A 14,206-nucleotide genomic window follows, 5' to 3' on the forward strand; every position below is an offset into this window, starting at 1 on the left:
TATGACACTTTGGACTTTTTAGTTTAATGCTGGAACAAGTCAAAACTTTGGGAGTTTTCCATGTGAGAAGGACATGAGATTTGGGGGTGCACGAGCGGATGATTCAGTTTGAATATATGTCCCTACCAAATCTCATGTAGAATTGTGGTCCCCATTGTTGGAGGTGGGACCTGCTGGAAGGTGTTTGAGTCATGTAGGTGGATTTCTTATGGCCTGGTGTCCTTGCAATAGTGAGTTCTAGGGCGATCTGGTTCTTTAGAGGTGTGTGGCACCCCCCATCACACACTGTCTCCTGCTCCAGTTCTCACCATATGATGTGCCTGCTCTCCCTTCTCTTTCTGCCAATAGAAAAAGCTCCCTGAGGCCTCCGCAGAAGCCAAACAGATGCTGATACTATGTTTCCTGTACAGCCTGCAGAACCGTGAGCCAATTTAACCTCTTTTCTATATAAATTACCCAGTCTCAAGTATTTCTTAATAGCAATGCAAGGACAGCCTAATTGGGGGAGTGAGAGAGGAAATGGGGAGGCATGACACACTGGGCTAAAACACGAAGGACATTCAGCCAGGCGCAGCGGCTCTTCCCTGAATCCTAGCACTTTGGGAGGCCAAGGTGGGCAGCTCACCTGACATCAGGAGTTCAAGACCAGCCTGACCAACATGAAGAAACCCCCTGTCTCTACTAAAACTACAGAATTAGCTGGGCGTGGTGGCACCTGCCTGTAATCCCAGTTACTCAGGAGGCTGAGACAGGAGAATCACTTGAACCTGAGAGGCAGAGGTTTCAATGAGCTGAGATTGCGCTGTTGCACCCTAGCCTGGGCAACAAGAGCGAAACTGTGTCTCAAAACAAACAAAAACATGAAGGACATTCTATTTCTAGGAGAGACAAGAGGCTGTTCTGGTCAGTTTCTCTTCATCACAGGATGCTATATTCCCAGCACATTCCGCAGTTATCCTAGAGAACCATAAATGAGAAAGGAGAAAGAACTAAGTTGGTCCAAGGCCACCTGGAGAACTGTTCTGCAGTCTGTGCTCTTAATTCAGATTATCCCCCCAGCAAAGCGAGGCCATTTCATATGCCCACCAACCTCTTAGTATCTGGAAGCAGAGATTTGTCTTATCAGATCGGCGTAACACACTGACGACATAGTGTCAGTGAAACATTGTTAAGCCATAGTCAGAATGCATTTCGCTAGACCCAGGAGGACTGCTCCACAAACAGCTGATCAGGTCTGCCTGCAGCAGCAACCTAGTCCCGGATCCAGATCCAGGTAACAAGTTGCTAAAGAGGTCCCAAAAGGGTCCCTAAGGGGGGGCCCAGTATCTGCAGCAAGTGGGCCTCCTCCCAGATCTCCCCTAATTTTCTATAATACCTAAGTTGTTCTCTACCTACAGTAGCAGCTATTGGCAGTCAAACACACTTGTCTCAGTTTGGTAAATGGAAGTCTAAAGTAACTACTTTGTTTAATACGATCCTCTTGGCCAGGTGTGGTGGTTCATGCTTGTTATCCCAGTGCTTTGGGAAGCTGAAATAGAGTGATTGCTTGATGCCAGGAGTTCAGGATTAGCCTGGGCAAAATAGTGAGACCCCCATCTCTCCTAAATATTTTTTAAAATAGCCAAGTGTGGTGGTGTGCACCTGTAGTCAGAGCTACTTAGGAGGCTAAGGTGGAAGATCACTTGAGCCCAGGAGTTTGAGGTTACAGTGAGCTGTGATCATGCCACTGCCCTCTAGTATGGGTAACAGCATAAAATTCTGTCTCAAAAAAGAAAAACAAAACTCAAAGGAGTTGAGGGATGTCTGCTGAGCTGCCAAGGAAGTGGCAATAGAGGAAGCAGTATCTGCCATGCTCAGGGACAGAATTCTTACCAGTTTTTCCCAAGCACTGACTCCTATGTGTGGTACCAAAAATCTCATAAAAAGAACATAAACCCAGGGTCACTTACACCTCCTGGCAGGTGTCTAGTAAGCCTGGGGTATGACTTCAGGCTGCTGGCCCACTGGTGTGACTCATTTCCAAGGGTAATATCGAGGGACACCCCAGCATGCCCAGCGTGCAATATCCCACCGTTCGTCAGCTTTTCGTGTATAACACTGACCACACCATATTTGGGTCACCCTAGACTGCTCACAGGGAAAAATGTAGCCTCAGGTGCACATAGCACCCCTTCTCCTATTTTATTGTTCAGTAACCCATTCATTGGTACGAAGGCATTAGCCTCTGCCAGCAAAGTCTCAAATTATTTCTATGAACTTGGTTTCCCCCATTCAATATTGTTCATGAAGTCCCTACACAGAAAGCTAACAGTAGTCCAATTCTTGTTTCCATCGTCAACACTGGGATGCTTCTCATCCAAGTAAAGGAACATAGTGGGTCAAAACTACCAGCCCACCGAGGCTGGTAGTTGTCATGATGTTTTGCCACCTTCGGCCAATTAAGTCTCCCTCCCTGCCATGTGGCAGGTGCTAAATCTTCACTCAGTAAGCCACGGCTGAGGCTCTGTTGATACTCACTGCACCACTGTAATACTGGTAGAGTTTACTACTGGCAGGACGAGAAGGTTGCTGTAGTCTGTGACAGAATGGGGTCTGGGATGGCAGATCCAGCACTTTCCTTTGGTGGCCACAGCTTGGGAGAGCCCAACAAAGGCATTATGCTTCCAGGCCTCTACTTTCACATCCTGTGGAAAAAGCAGAGTGACAGGTTAGTGCCCCACACCTTAGACTCCCTGCATCCTCGGGTATTCCCTATCTGTCAGATAGAGGCTGGCCTGAGTGCAGTGTCCCAGTCTGATTGCTGAAGTCCCAACACTACCTATTGTTGCATGACCCAGGCCTTTTGGCTTTAGTCATCCAGTCAGGGAAGGGAGGTTTGTCCTGGACAATCCTGACATGTTGATAAAGTTACCCACCTGTATGGAAGAATTGGGTGTTCATGGTGCCACTAATCCTAACACCCTCGTACTTCTTGGTTTCATGCTGTATTCCTGTGGATTTCATAGAAGAGGGGTACCTGGTGGAAGTATCACCTCTAGATTAGAGTTGGGGGCCCTGTCTGGGGTGTTCTGGCAGCCTGAACCACAAACCACCTACAGGATGTGCACTCTAAATGGAAAAAGAAAAAAGGATGATTGCGACCACTGAGATTGGAATTTCACAGATGGAGACTAATCAGGCAGGTACCTGGTCCACCTCCATCCACACCAAGCTCAGTGTTTTTCAAGATGCGTGCAGTGCTGTGTTTCCCTTGGAGTACAGTGCTTAGTATCCACGCTGCCCTAGTCAGATTGAGGTACCACCCCACTAACAGACTGTCCTGATGTCCTTTATTCAGTTGCTTTGTGAGTTGGCTGTTCCATCGTTCAATTGCTCCATTGGCCTGTGGATGACAGAGTACATGGAAAACCCAATGTATTGCATGATACTGCGCCCACTGTCATGTTGCTTGGGCAGGGGGGATTTTCCTTGGTCAGAGTGAAATCCCATGGGGTATCCAAAAACATGACATAAGTCCTCCCAAGGGCAGCTGTGGAAGTCAGAGCATTCACATGAGTGGCATATAGAGTCCCTTCCAACAGCAAGCTGTTGCCATAGTCCTTGTCCTCACACATGGGACCTTTTAATAGTCTGGTCACTGTTGCCATTCCCCTGACTAGATGGCTAGACTGTTGGCAATGGCTCATGAGTCAGTAAAAATGTGGGATGATACGGTGGGAGGTGGGAGGGGATGTGCCCCACTATTAAGGCTCAAATCCTTAGTTGTTAGGGGTCATAGCCCCTCTGGTGACAGTGATGTTCTGTGCCACAAGCAACAATGCCCATAAAGCACTCAGTGGTGGGAACCATGGTCCCTGACACTTGAAATGGCCCAAAGGGCCCCACCCGCAAGCAGATAAGCACTATGGGTCACCGAGTTCATCTGCAAGCTTCCTGGTGTCACCAGCTTAATTTTTCCCCTAAAGGAACCTGGAAATACTGTCATGTGGCCTTCAGTGTCCAAGAACTCCAAAAAAGGCACAATTTCCATCTTTCCCCATTATATCTTTTTTTTTTTTTTTTTTTAAAGACAGGATCTCTCTCCATTGCCCAGGTTGGAGTGCAGCATCAACCTACCAGGTTTAGTAAATCCTCCAGCCTCAGCCTCCCGCACAGCTGGGACTACAGAAGCCCACCACCACACCTGGCTAAGTCATAAAAGTTTTAAATTTATTGTAGAGGCGAGGTCTCACTTTGTTGCTTTGGCTGGTCTCTAACTCCTGGGCTCAAGGGATCCTCCTGCCTTGGTTCCTCAAAGTACTAGGGTTATAGGTACGAGCCACTGCATCTGGCCCCATTTTATTTTGACAGGAGTGTAGAGCCATTGGCCTCTGGTGGGGATCAGAGACCTTGGTTCCATTCCTAACTGTGCCATTCAGCCCAGGACATTTGGGTTTGCAGTGTCCCTTTATCAGATATATTCATCAGCCAGGCTGCACGAGACTTCCTTGGCCTTTCTCCATGTCTAAGACTGTGGTCCTTTAGACCTGACGTCTCCCTTTCTGTGACAGGCCACATTCTGCATGTGGGTTCCTCTCAGATCCTTCAGGGATCATCCGATACCTCATTCCTCTTCTTTCTCTTAAGTGCCATGTTTGAGTCCTCAATGAGCAATCACATAAGTGCCCAACAACCAAGGGATCCTGTGTGGCATTTTGGCTCCACCTTACTTTCTCTCTGCTTCCACCCATTCAGCCAGCTCAGTCACAGCCACAGGGTTGTTTGCATGTGACCTAATGTCCCACATATCACCCCTCCTTTCCCATTAAAATGTCCAGCTGCAAGTGCAGCCTCTGCCCCCTGCAGGTTGACATCACCCTCTCCTTTCACCGGGAAAACATGGTTCTGTCAAACTGAACCCTGTTCACTGTGCCAATTTTGTGAAGCAGGCTCATCGTGCACTGGTTACCAACTTGCCTGAGTCCTGTGAGATGGAACGCCCACACACGAGTTACATGAAGAGGGTTTATGACTTACAGGTTGGCAATGAGGCATAACAGAGGCCTGGAATTTATTGTGAGCTGATCTCCCGAGGCTCAAGAAAGCTGCCCAGGGTGGATGCACTCTCACAGGTGGGGCACATGCCACACTTGCACCACAGCTGAGGGACACCTCCTGCACTGCATTTAACACCCTGGGGGACCACGTGACACGCTGGGCAAAAGTGTTAAAGGACATCTTGTTTCTCAGAGAGGGACAGGAACAGAGAGAGCCTGAGCCGTTCTTGTCAGTCCCTCTTTATCGCAGGATGTTGCATTTCCAGCACATTCTACAGTTCTTTTTGAGAACACAAGGAGAAAGAGGGAAGAACTGGGTGAGTCCAAGGTCACCCAGAGAACTGTTCTGTAGCTTGTTGTTAAATGTTCATATCAACTTTACTCATAATAGCTCCAAACTGGAAATAACCAACGCCCAACAATCCACTGATAAACACATTGTGGAAAATTCATACAGTGAGATACACTCAGTAATGAACAGGAATGAACTGCAGATACTTCCAACAATACTTGCAACATGGATGAGTTTTAAAAATATGCTTAGGAAAATGAGAATCTTAAATTAATTCCTAGGCCAGGTGTGGTGGCTCATGCCTGTAATCCCAGCACTTTGGGAGGCCAAGGCTGATAGATCACCTGAGGTCAGGTGTTTGAGACCAGCCTGGCCAACATGGTGAAACCCCATCTTTACCAAAAAATACAAAATGAGCCAGGCATGGTGGCGGGGACCTGTAATCCCAGCTACTTGGAAGGCCAAGGCAGAAGAATAACTTCAACCTAGGAGGTTGCAGTGAGCCGAGATGGTGCCATTGCACGCCAGCCTCAGTGACAGAGCAAGACTCTTACTCAAAATTAAGAAATAAATACATAAAATGAATTACTATATGATTTCATTTCTACAAAATGCTAGGGATTACAGATTTACTACGGTGTGACTGAAAGCTAATCAGTGGTTGCTTGGGATAGGAGAGTGGGAGACAGTAACCAGAAAGGACCCAAAGGGAACATTTAGGGTGAAGCCAATGTTCTATATCTTGATGTGGTATCAGTTACGAGGAAGTATGAAGTTGTTACAATTCATCAAATTATATACACTTTAGAAAAGTATATATATTTATCTATTTTTGCAGAGGCTTGCTCTATGACCCAGTCTGGAGTATGGTGGTGTGATCATGGCTCACTGTAACCTCCACCTCCTGGGTTCAAGCCATTCTCCTGCCTCAGCCTCCCGAGTAGCTGGAATTATAGGTGCACCACCATGCCCAGCTAATTTTTTGTATTCTTAGTAGAGACGGGCTTTTACCATGTTGGCCAGGCTGGTCTTGAACTCCTGACCTCGTGATCTGCCCATCTCAGCTTCCCAAAGTGCTGGGATTACAGGCATGAGCCACGGTGCCCAGCCTAGAAGAGTATATTTTATAGACTACAAATTATGCCTCAGTAAAGTTGATTTAAAAACAGACATCATTGTCTCATATCAAACAGAGTCCCATGGAATAAAAATAAATAGTTGTTTCGGCGGGGTGTGGTGTCTTATGGCTGTAATCCCAGTACGTTCGGAGGCCGAGGCAGGTAGATCACCTTGGGTTGAGAGTTCAAGATCAGCTTGGCTAACATGGTGAAATCCCATCTTTACTAAAAACATAAAATTAGCTGGGCATGGTGGTGTGTGCCTGTAATCCTGGCTACTTGGGAGGCTGAGGCAGGAGGATCACTTGAACCTGGGAGGCAGAGATTGCAGTGAGCCAGAATCGTGCCACTGCACTCCAGGCTGGGTGACAGAGTGAGACTCTGTCTCCAAAAAAAAAAAAAAAAAAAAAAAAAAATAGTTGTCTCAGTTCATAGCAGCTTGTTTCTAACTACTAAAAGCTGGAAACAACCCTTATGTTCAAGTGAATGGATAAACAAATTGTCACATACCCATTCCATGACTGCATGTCAGCAATAAAAATAAGTCCGTTATTGCTATATACAGCAACATGGATGAATCTCAAAATATGCCAAATAAAAGAAGCCAGACATAAACAGAGTGCATACTGTATATGATTCCATTTGTGTAAAACTAATCTATGGTGCCATCAGATCAGTGATTGTTTGAATAGGGGTCCTGGGGCAGAAAGGGAGCATTACAAAGGAGCGTGGGGAAACTGTGGCGTAATAGATGTGTTCTACCTTAATTATGGTAATGGCTTCATGGATGCATATAAGTCAAATGAATCTAATGGTATACTTATAAAACTATACAGCATATTGCATATCAATGATCCCTCTAATAAAGGCACTACATCTTTGTATTGGAACAGCTAAAATTAAAAAAAAAAAACTGACAACACTAAGTCCTGGTGAGGATGTGAGCAACTGGGGCTCTCATACGTTATTCCAGAGGATGCATGTTTAAAAATCTGGCAGTCATAAGCTTTCTTTTTTTATTCTTTTATTATTTATTATTATTATTTTTTAAAGACGAGGTTTCACCATATTGGTCAGGCTGGTTTTGAACTCCGAACCTCAGGTAATCCGCCCGCCTCGACCTCCCGAAGTGCTAAGATTACAGGCATGAGCCACCGCATCCGGCCTAGTCATAAGCTTTTAATTGTTCAGCCATGTGTATGACAGCTGGAAGTACTGACCTCCCACTGATTTGACATTGAAGTCCTACAAATACTTACACCTTTTAAAAATATAGAAATGTCAGGTACATCTAACATAACAATTGATCAAGAATTATAGATTTAATTTTTTTGAAACTTGTATATGTAATACAGACATTTTGTAAGAGTTTGGCAGTGCCTTATAAAATTAAATATGCAGTTACTCCGTAATAGAAATCCCAGCACGAGGGAAATAAAAACAATTTACTCAAAAAACTCTATGCTAATGTTTATGGCAGCTTTGTTCAAAATTCAAATATTGGTAAATAATCCAAATATCCTTCACCTGGTAGATGGAAAACAAATTGTGGTATACCCACAGCATACTCAGCAACAAAAGGGAATGAACTGTTGGTCCACTCAGTGACAAGGATGAATCTCAAAGCATTATGCTAAATGAAAGAAGCCTCACTTGAAAGGCTACATACTCTACGATCCACTTATACAACATTCTAGAAAAGGCAAAACTACAGGGACAGAAAAGAGGTCAGCATTTGCCAAAGTTGGGTTGGTGGGAATGGATTGCTACAAAATGCTGTGAGGGAATTTTAGGGGGTGGTGCCGGTGGTGGTGATGGTTATAAAACTATGCATTTGTTGGCTGGGCGTGGTGGCTTACGCCTGTATTTCCCACATTGGGAGGCTGAGGTGGGCCGATCATGAAGTCAGGAGATCGAGACCAGCCTGGCCAATATGGTGAAACCCCGTCTCTACTAAAAATACAAAAATTACCCAGGCGTGGTGGTGCACACCTGTAGTCTCAGCTACTTGGGAGGCTGAGGCAAAAGTGGAGGTTGCAGTGAGCCGGGGAAGTGGAGGTTGCAGTGAGCCGAGATCATGCTACTGCACTCCAGCCTGGGCAACAGAGCGAGATTTCATCTCAAAAAAAAAACAAACAAACAAATGAAAAACGATGCATTTGTCAAAACTTGTAGAACTGTACACTAATTTAAAAGAGGCGAATTTTGCTATTTTTAAAAGTTATCTCAGAGATAAAAATGATTTCTTATGGCTTATAAGGGTTATATATCATAAAATTAGTTGAAAAGATCTAATTTGACAAGGTTGTAAATGACAGCTTTGAAAAGGATATAATCTTCATCCTCTTCTGCAGTCTGTAGACTTGCATAAATATGCCTAACTGTTACCATGCGTTAAAAATGAATCTAACCTTGGAAGTGTTATCTGAACAAATGGGTCAGGTAAGATACCCAGACTCCAAACACGATTCCCATGTCTTTTGAAAATAACCTCGAAAACGAAACTTGTAATTCTTTTTTTTTTTTTTTCTTTTTGAGACAGAGTTTCGCTCTTGTTACTCAGCCTGGAGTGCAATGGCGCGATCTCGCTCACTGCAACCTCCGCCTCCTGGGTTCAAGCAATTCTCCCGCCTCAGCCTCCTGAGTAGCTGAGACTACAGGCGCCCGCCACCATGCCCAGCTAATTTTTGTATTTTTAGTAGAGACGGGGTTTGACCATGTTGACCAGGATAGTCTCGAACTGTTGACCTCATGATCCACCCGCCTCGGACTCCCAAAGTGCTGGGATTACAGGCATGAGGCACCGCGCCGGGCCGTAAAAATTTTTTTTTTTTTTTTTTTTTTTTGAGACAGAGTTTCGCTCTTGTTACCCAGCCAGGAGTGCAATGGCGCCATCTTGCTCACCGCAACCTCCGCCGCCTGAGTTCAGGCAATTCTCCTGCCCTAGCCTCCTGAGTAGTTGGGACTACAGGCGCCCGCCACCATGCCCAGCTAATTTTTGTATTTTTAGTAGAGACGGGGTTTCACCATGTTGACCAGGATGGTCTCATCTCTTGACCTTGTGATCCACCCGCCTCGGCCTCCCAAAGTGCTGGGATTACAGGCGTGAGCCACCGTGCCCGGCGCCGTAAATTATTTTCAGTGCTAATTGCTTATTTTTGTGATATGGTCAGGATGTATGTTGCAAAAGTAATTCTACTAGATTGTGAGTTCCACGAGAGCTAAGAGCAGGAACTGCATTGTTTACCTGGCTGAAACGTGAAGTAGATACTTCAAGTCGATACTTTCCTGCTCTTAGCTCTCGTGGAACTCACAATCTAGTAGAATTAGCAGCATACATCCTGACAATATCACATAAATAAGCAATTAGTATTGAAAATAATTTACGGAGCCGGACGTGGTGGCTCACATCTATAATCCCAGCACTTTGAAAGGCCGAAGCGGTTGTGAGTTCCACGAGAGCTAAGAGCAGAAAAGTATCTACTTGAACTATCTACTTGATGGGCTCACAGAGACCACAGGAGAGAAACTACAGCCAAGAGAACAACCCGAAAGACAAAGGACACGGTGCCATAGCGCGTATAATACAGTGCACTCAGGAAATGGCTGGCATCCTGAGATACGGAGTGGAATACAGTACAGGGCTTTGTAAAGTCCGTTTGGAGTCAGATCACAGAAAGCCTTGACAAGGAGCTGAAAATGGGTTCTAAAAGACCGGAAGCTCTTCAAGATTTCCAAGAGGAAAAAATACAAATCAGCTTGTTTTCAGAACGTAATTCTGGGGCAGTTGCTAGCATTACATAAGAAAGGAGGTTCAGACAGGATACGGGAAAGTGCCTCCCTTCCATAGTAGAAGTGTTTGTGGTAGACAAAAATTACAATTTCAATGATAGTAACCATCAGAATGGAGAACTATAAAACTTAAATGTGTAGCAGGAGGAAAGTAAACCAAGCTGACTAACCTCCTATTACAACTCCACCGTGACAAGACTAGAGTGTCCATCATCAACTTTTAGTGCCTCAGTGTTAAGTGTGGACAGACGAGTGGTAAACTTGGTCATCAGGTATTGCAAGAACACGTCCAAGAGCAGAGACAGAGGTATAAACACACAGGAGAAGGAGAAGAAAGAAAAAGAAAACAGTTGATTCAGGGAAATTTTAAAATAATTGATATTAGATAAACATAATGAACTCATTTTTCTAATAGCATTTCCTTCCAGAAAAAAAGAGCTACTTCTTGGAAATTAAAATCATAGGGCAGATAAAAATATATAGCAGAAAATTTAGAAAAGTAGAAAATAAAGCTGAGAAAAATCTTCCTAATTTTTGAAAAAAGGCAAAAGGTTAAAAATGGAAAACAAGAGAAAAATAAACTTACATTTCATAAAATCCCACATTAAACTAGTAAGTCTTCCGCCACTTCAAAGAAAAATGTGATAAAATTGAAATATCTCAGAACTAAGCACATAACTTGCCAGGTTAAAAAAGCTCACTAAGTATTTACCATTATGAATTAAAAAGCACCCATACTGGCTGGGCGTGGTGACTCACGCCTGTGATCCCAGCACTTTGGGAGGCTGAGGCAGACTGATACTTGAGGTCAGGAGTTCAAGACCAACCTGGACAACATGGTGAAACCCCATCTCTACCAAAAATACAAAAATTAGTCAGGTACGGTGGTGTGTGCTTGTAGTACCAACTACTTGGGAGGCCGAGGCAGGCCGAGGCAGGCCGAGGCAGGAGAATCGATTGAGCCTGGGAGACGGAGGTTGCAGTGAGCCGAGATCATGCCATTGCATTCCAGCCTGGGCAATAGAGTGAGATTCTGTTTCAAAAAAGATAAAGATACTAAAGCTACCAGAGAGGAAAATTACAGGTCACAAATAAAAGCTCTGAAGTCAGGATAGCACAGGATTTCAGCAGCAAGAATGAAATCTAGAACAACAATGAATAAATGCATTTAAAACTGCTTACCTACAATTCTAGAATCAAACTATCCAGTCAGTGAAAGAGTCAAATAAACCCATTTCACTCAGGCAAAGGTCTTGAAAAGTTTATATCCCCATGACCTTCCCTGGGAAGCTGAAGGATATACGCCACCAAACAGGGAAGCAAACCAAAAGGCAGCGTCTGTGGGATCCAGAAGACAGGAGAGGAATGTGAGAAATGACCACGGTGAAGGTAAAGAGAATCCCCAGAACAGTAGCTATGCCCGAGCTCTAGAGAATAGCCAAGGTTCGGTGGCTCACACCTGTAATCCCAGCACTTTGGGAGGCTGAGGCAGGAGGATCACTTGAGGTCAGGGGTTTGAGATCGGCCTCACCAACATGCTGAAACCCACTCTCTACTAAAAATACAAAAATTAGCTGTGCATGGTGGTACGTGCCTGTAATCCTAGCTACTCGGGAGGCTGCCGTGTGAGGATCACTGGAACCCAGGAGTAGGAGGCTGCAGTGAGCCAAGATCACACCACTGCCCTCCCGCCTGAGCAACAGAGTGAGACTTTCTCTTTAACAACAAGAGCAAAAACTAATAACCAAAGTGCCTGTTCTGGGCCAAGTTGTGTCACTCCAAAAGTCATGTTAAAGTTCTAACCACGGTGTCTCAGTGTGTAACCAAACCTGGAAACAGGGCCTTTAAAGAGGTAAGTAAGTAAAAATGAAGTCAGTAGGGTGGGCCCCAATACAATATGACTAGTGTCCTTTTTCTTTTCTTTTAAATTGATGTCCCATTCTAACTGGCGTCCTTTTAAGGTAAGGAAATTTGGACACAGAGAGATACACAGGGAAGATCATGTGAAGCCAGAAGCCACGGGAAGACGGCCATCTATGTAAGACAAGAAGAGAGGCCTCAGAAGAAACCAACCCTGCGGACACCTTGATCTTGGATGTCTCCGGAACGGTGAGAAAATTAATTTTTCTTATTTAAGCCACCCCGTCTGTGGTGCTTTGCTATGGCAGCCCTAGGAAATGAATACAGCACTCAACCTGGAACAGGGGAACCAGGTAAGATTAAGAAAAAAAAATTTGATGTATATACAAGGTTAAATAATGCTATCAGAGATTTGGGGGATGAATTCATAATCAATTCATAGGAAAAGAGGCAAACCAATGAGGTAAAAATGATGGGGGAAAGTGGTCTGAGAAACAGTCATGGTACACTATGGCTATGACGAATATTTAGTAAAGAACATGAACTGAGAGCACCGACTTAACCAAAGGTTGAGACACAACTGTGGTGTGGTGTGGGTAGATGTTAGGAAAGAGCTAAATTCTTATCTACATCGGAGGAAATAAACACAAACAGAAAAATGAAGAAGTGGCGATATAAGCACATTATTTAAATATGGAGGCAAATGTCAATAAATAATGCAAAAATACTTAAAAGTGGCTGCCTTTGGGAGATGATAATCAGGAGTAAGGAGGAGGACCAGCCTTTTTCATGATAATCTCTGTGGAGCTATGTGGATTGTAAACAGCTCATATGTGTTTATGAATAATGTAAGAATTTTAAAACCTAAACAGACCACTAAAGACCACCTTACTTTTTTAAATTGTTTTTTAATATATATATATATTTTTTGAGACATAGTCTTGTTCTGTGGCCCAGGCTGAATGCATTGGGCAATCTTGGCTCACCACAAACTCCGCCTTCCAGGTTCAAGCCATTCCCCTGCCTCATCCTCCTGAGTAGCTGGGGTTATAGGCGTGCACCACCACACTCAGCTAATTTTTATATTTTTAGTAGAGATGGGGTTTCACCATATTGGCCAGGCTGGTCTCGAACTCCTGAGCTCAAGTGTTCTCGGCCTCACAAAGTGCTGGGATTACAGGTGTAAGCCACCATGCCTGGTCTAAACCCCTTTTAAAACAAGGAGTTGCTGGTCCTCTTAGCCAGACACAGAACAAGTGTGTTAAATAAATGAGACAGGAGACATCAAATGGTGACGTTTGCTGTTTTTTTAAATGAGCCATGTTAACTGAAATGAGGAGGACACAGAGGGGACAATAGGGCCAGGAAACTTTTGTGAAGGTGTAATGTTTATACGATGGCACTTCTGCTGACAGTGTTGTCCTCCTCAGAAGTTGCCTGCCCAGAGGCTCTTTAAAACAGACTAGCTGAATTTCCATACCAGCCCCTGCTTGTTCTTTTTGCCTCACCAGTTGTCTTGCCCCAATGTCTTCCCAAGTGAGCCTTCATGATGTATTCACGATGAGCCTTCGTGATAGACTCTTCAAGACCAGCCTTTTAGCAAGAAAGGGTTTTATATCTAGCTTTTTATATCTCTGTTAAATGTGGCAAGCAGAGAGAAACTTTATAGCCATCACTTAGATGAAATATAGCAATGTAACCAAGCCTGTTATAAAAACCATGTTTGTTTTACTTTCCTTTCTCTTTGTCCTTAACTGCCTCCAGGCAGGATTGCTTGCAGGTGGTCATTTTGGTAGAGGGTAGTCACTAACAAGTGATTAACTTCATATCCTCATCCCCAGGGGATGCTTGCAACATTAATGAGCTTGTTTTTCTTATAAGGAACAGTGATCCTTGGTCATGCTGACCTCCTTGATGGCATGCAGAAGTTTGGCCAAGGGATGCAAGCAGCTTTGATCATCAGGGGATCTCACTTCCCACACACCTTCCTTACTCATAAAAGCCATCAGTTATGTGCAAAGGGAGGTGGAATTTGAGAATTTGCCTCTTCCACCCTCATGCTTTGGACAATCTGAATAAACCTTTCTCTGCTCCGAAGCACTCATGTG

The 14,206-nt window shown here is 44.4% G+C and overlaps 1 long non-coding RNA gene across 4 annotated transcripts in view; it reads left to right on the forward strand.

Annotated features, from left to right (window-relative positions):
- LOC144579265 (uncharacterized) overlaps positions 1 to 14,206 on the forward strand; it is a 62,707-nt gene that overhangs the window by 40,894 nt on the left and 7,607 nt on the right. For 2 of the 4 annotated variants that reach the window (XR_013526484.1, XR_013526486.1), the window contains exons 5-6: positions 349 to 421; positions 12,200 to 12,347. This is a non-coding gene — a long non-coding RNA (uncharacterized LOC144579265). Of the gene's footprint in view, positions 1 to 348; positions 422 to 12,199; positions 12,348 to 13,979; positions 14,193 to 14,206 lie in introns of those variants that run through there. The other 2 variants (XR_013526483.1, XR_013526485.1) reach the window with 2 other exon arrangements.

This window comes from Callithrix jacchus, chromosome 14 (assembly GCF_049354715.1).
Source record: "Callithrix jacchus isolate 240 chromosome 14, calJac240_pri, whole genome shotgun sequence".
NCBI classification, from domain to species: Eukaryota; Metazoa; Chordata; class Mammalia; order Primates; family Cebidae; genus Callithrix; species Callithrix jacchus.